This window comes from Monopterus albus, unplaced genomic scaffold (genome assembly GCF_001952655.1).
Source record: "Monopterus albus unplaced genomic scaffold, M_albus_1.0 scaffold821.1, whole genome shotgun sequence".
Classification (NCBI taxonomy): Eukaryota; Metazoa; Chordata; class Actinopteri; order Synbranchiformes; family Synbranchidae; genus Monopterus; species Monopterus albus.
The window spans coordinates 10,375-15,530 of record NW_018128701.1 but is presented as its reverse complement, the minus strand read 5'-3'; positions in this window follow the sequence as shown (position 1 = coordinate 15,530).

The following is a 5,156-nucleotide window of genomic DNA, read 5'->3' as shown; positions in this document are numbered from 1 at the left end:
ACCACCTGGCCTACATAACCTCCAAGCTTCCACTCATTCACCTCTGGTTTGTTGTTGTACACTCAGCAATTAGTACCAGCTCCTGTTCAATCCTTTTGCCAAGCTGTTGTGCACTTCACACGTGTTCTGTATTGCTGTAACCATCTCATCTGGATTAGCGTTTCTGCAGTCACCCACCAGCAGCTCTCCTCGCCGTCACCAGCCTGTCTGGCCAGTCTCTCTGCAGTCACCCATCTCCACTCACCGCTTGACCCAGCAATCCACCTCCTGTTGTTCCTCTTCCTAACACCTTGCCACTGGGTCCACCTGTCCCCACCTGTTCCCTCTAGGATGGAGCTATTCAGCCTGACTCTGAGCCAGTATTACCAACCCATACGAACTGACACCACTACCTGCCAACTACCACCATTGGTTTCTCCTACACTCCTATTCTTGTAGATTAGAATAAAGCATTTGCCACTACACCGACTCCTGCAGTTTGGGTCCTGCTCTCTCTCTCTCTCTCTCTCTCTCTCTGTCTCACCTTTGGGCTAGAGAGGAAACCTAACAAACAATTTTCCTCAAAGAAAGATAGGAAGGGATTTGGATATGTCACACTCTAAGGTGCATCATTAAAGATTCAAGAAACCTGGAGGGATTTCTGTGCATAAAGGCTGCAAGTCTAAGATTAATGACCTGCTCCAACCTTCCGATCCTATAGAGGGCACTGCACCAAGAATCAACACTCTTCTATAAGAGATGTAACCACATGGGTTCAGGATTATTTTGGCTCACCTGTGTCAGGCATTACAATACGTAGTTACATCCATAAATGTGGCCTGAAACTGTACTGTGTTAAAAGTAAGCTCTATGTGAACAGTGTCCCAAGGAACAGTCAACTGCTCTGGCCATCTGGGACGGACATCACACAGTGGAATTATATATTATGATCAGATAAATCAGTATTTCAGGGTTGTTTTTTCTTTTTGTGTGTGCTCTTTTTTTTTTTTTTGGAAGAAAATAATGTGGTGTGTTCTGGACCAAAGACGAAAAGGACCATCCAGACTGTTCTGAGCAACCAGTCCTAAAGCCAGGCTCTGTCGAGGTCTGGGGGTGTGTCAGTGCCCTTGGCAAAGCTAACTTACACTTCTGTGATGGCTCCATTAATACTGAAAAATACATAGAGCTTTTGGAGCAACATATGTTTCCCTCAAGATTATATCTTTTCCAGGGACATATTATGTAGTGATGTCAGTAAAACTTAATTTTAAACATTTTAAAACAATTCATATTACAGTGTAAAAATAAACACCACATCGCTGTTTGCTCAAGACAATAACCTTTATTGACTTATCTCACTTTTTTCATGGAATGCAGTCATTTACAGTCAGGGAAAAAATTATTTGAACCCCAGCTGATTTTGTAAGTTTGCCCACTAACAAAGAAATGATCAGTCTACAATGTCAATGGTAGGTTTATGTGAACAGTGAGAGACACAACAATAACAAAAAATCCAAAAAAATGCATTACGCTCGAATCGTGTATCGAGGCGTCGGTGTCAGATGGCCATCACTAATATTATGCATATTTCAACAAAATGATGTAAAACGTCATACTGCACACATTACTGAGGCCTGGCTGTGGAGGAAAAGGGTGTGAGTGCTGGACTGGCCTGCCTGCAGTCCTGACCTGTTCCCAGTAGAGAATGTGCAGAGCATTCTGAAACACAAATTTCATCAGCAAAGAGTTAGGACTGTTGCACACTTTAAGACTTGTTTGCAGGAAGAATAGGACAAAATTACACCTGACACACCTAATCACTTGGTCAAGTCAAGACTTTTATTTGCCATTTATGCATAAACAGACAGTCTAGGCATATAGGAATTCTTGGCAGCTCTCCTTTGGAGTCAGGTAAGGAGTCAAAGGCCAGAAAGAACACTTGGTTTTAAAATAAAGTTACATAAGGCAACAAAGCATTAAAACCTCAAACCACAAAAATAGGGTAATAGTATTTTCCCCAGTGAACCTGAAACATCGCACTTAGTAATTCACTTAGTCTTAAAATAAAAAAGTTACATAAAGGTTGCATAAAGGCAACAAACCATTAAAGCCGCAATACACAAAAATACATGGTGTCCTCAGTCCCTAAATGGCTTTTAAATGTTGTGCAAAGGAATGGCAACATCATACCATGGTAAATGCTTTACTGATTTGGGATTACAATTAAGGACACCTATCACTCTGACCCCCGAGCAGCCCTCAGACTAAGTGATCACTGCATGATAAACCCCATCCTGATCCTCAGGCTGAAACTCAAAACTGCAAAGCCTGTAGTCAGAACAGTGAAGAGATGGACCGAGGCAAAGTCAGTGCTACTGCCTTTGAAGCTGCTACAGTCCTTGAATTTCTCCTTTTTTTTCCTTTTGACAATTTTTGTGTGCCTTTTTCCAAAGAGAACCTTCAGTAAATCTAAGGTGAACTTCATGAGCTTTCTGGGATCTTCTCTTCTTTTTACAACATATTAAATATAACTGAAAAAGGTTAGAGCCTCTACAAATTGTTTTGTTGTTGTTTGTTTATCAAATAGGACTCTCCACTACTCCCTACATATTAAATATAACTGAAAAAGGTTAGAGCCTCTACAAATTGTTTTGTTGTTGTTTGTTTATCAAATAGGACTCTCCACTACTCCCTCCTCCACCTTGTAGGATGACAGAAAAAAAATTTAATCTTATGTTCTTATTTTTATGCCAATCTAAAGTGTATAAATACCACTGCTATCTTGTGATTTACATTAAGGTACATGTGATGCCACCCAGTGGTTTAGTTCTCTCAGACAGTATGATGTCCACACAGAGGTGGCCAGTGTTGGGCTGGGCAATTTTACAGCTGTTGTTGGTGGCGTCTTTATCTCAGGCTGTGCCAGCAGATAGGGGATCTCGAGAACCCCCAGCTGTCTAAGGATGGGGACATTATATTGGGAGGAATCTTCCCCTTCCACAGCAGCTGGAAAGACAGACAGGATACCTACATGCACAAACCACTGCCACTGGAATGCACCAGGTAAATTAATTCCACTCAATTAAATTCAGTTTTATTTGTATAGGACCAAATCACAACAAAAATCATCTCAGGGCACTTTACGTAGTGAGCATAGAAATCTATTTATATTTAAGGCATCTAGGAGTAAGTTGGCACAGATACAAATAGGTATAAAAAGTTATTTGTCAAACTAAAATATAATCCATTGTTAAAATTAAAATTACATTATTTATTTCTAAAAATTCAAATGTTCCTTGTGGAATTAATTATTTACTATTCAATTGTTTCTGTTGAAAGTACTGCTACTAGTACAACTATTTAAAACTGTCTGCATCAAGTCTGAGTTTCAGAGGGTTCCAGTTTGCCCAGGCTATGATTTTTGCTATTGAGGAGATTAATAACAGCACCGACCTACTACCTGGCATCTCTCTGGGCTATAAGTTATATGATGAGTGTAGCTCAAAAGCCAGAAGTGTGAGGGTTGCACTGGCCTTGGCTAATGGTAATAAAGTTGTCTGCACTAACTGAGGCACCATGTACCAGACCTGCACAAATACAGGCCATTATGGGAGATGCCTCTTCCTCTTCTTCCATGACTATAGCTACTGTCATTGGACCCTTTCATATCCCACTGGTGGGTAAGATGAGTATGTAATTAAATTTGTTAAAAATAGTTATCAGTCTGCAATCATTCCAGCTGCTCAGAGCAAATGTGAGTGTGTGAATGTTTTATATCTTTATCTTGAAAGGTGGTTTCCTTTTCTTGTAGATCAGACACTTAGCCACTTGTGCTTGTCTCAGTGACAAAACCAAATACCCATCCTTCCTCAGAACAATACCCAGTGACTACTATCAGAGCAGAGCCCTGGCCCAGTTGGTCAAGCACTTTGGTTGGACTTGGGTTGGAGCTATTAGAAGCAATAATGATTATGGCAATAATGGCATGGCTACATTCACAGAAACTGCACAGCAGCTGGGCATCTGTCTGGAGTATTCTTTAGCTTTCTTTAGAACAGATTCATCAGATAAAATAAAACAAATAATTGACATTATCAAGGCTTCCACCTCCAAGGTGATTGTAGCTTTTGTCTCAGATATGGATATGCATGTGCTAATTCAAACCTTGTCTCACCACAACATGACTGGGTACCAGTGGGTAGGAACTGAGTCATGGATCAATAATTCACAAACTGCTTGAAATGGATACACATCACATTCTGGATGATGCTATAGGCCTGTATATGCCCAAAACACATGCCAGTGGCACGAGAGAGTTCATATTAGATGTGAAGACACTCAATTCATCTAGTAATGAATTGTTTACAGAGTTCTGGGAGACTTTATTTAACTGTAAGTTCAAACAGTCAAACTCATCAGCAGAGAAGCAGAGAGAATGTACTGGACATGAAGATCTGACTGGAGTGCAAAACAGCTTCACTGATATGTCATTCATGCCTATATTTAACAATATCTATAAAGGAGTGTATGCTGTGGCACATGCACTTCATAGTATTCTTGGCTGTAATGAAACATGTAACTATAATATTCAGCCAGATCCACTCATGGTGAGTTCAACATTAAGTACTTTAAAGTTTAGTTTTTACATTGTGTAGTGGTTAAAACAAACAAGCTACAGTTAATATACAATATGTACAGTGAAGAGTGTGTAGATTACATGTAGTTACTATATGCAGTGGTCAATTAATAACTAATTTCTGTAAGCCCTCTGTACTATGTCAGCTCACTGTGTCAATAGTTTGTGTTTTGAAGCAAGAACATTTTGGGTTCATGGCCTGTTTGTTTAACCCACTGGGTCATCCTGATCTGGAGATGACCTGATATAACTAGGTTCAGGAATTGGTGGGGGAGCCAAAAGTGAGCAGTGTACAAAAGGAGGCAGTATGCTGCATGAGTGAGACCCTGGCTGGGGTGATATGACAGACTTGACTATGCTTATGACCTAAAAAAGACTGACTGACTCTGTGACTATCTTGTGGTCTAATACTACAGAAAACGTGTAAAAAAAATCATGAATGTCCTTGAAGAGCTGAACATTTTGATAGCTGAAACAGCTGAAATTATGCTGAAGTAGAATTTTCCCATTCATTTGAATGGGGCAAGATTTTCAAAATAAA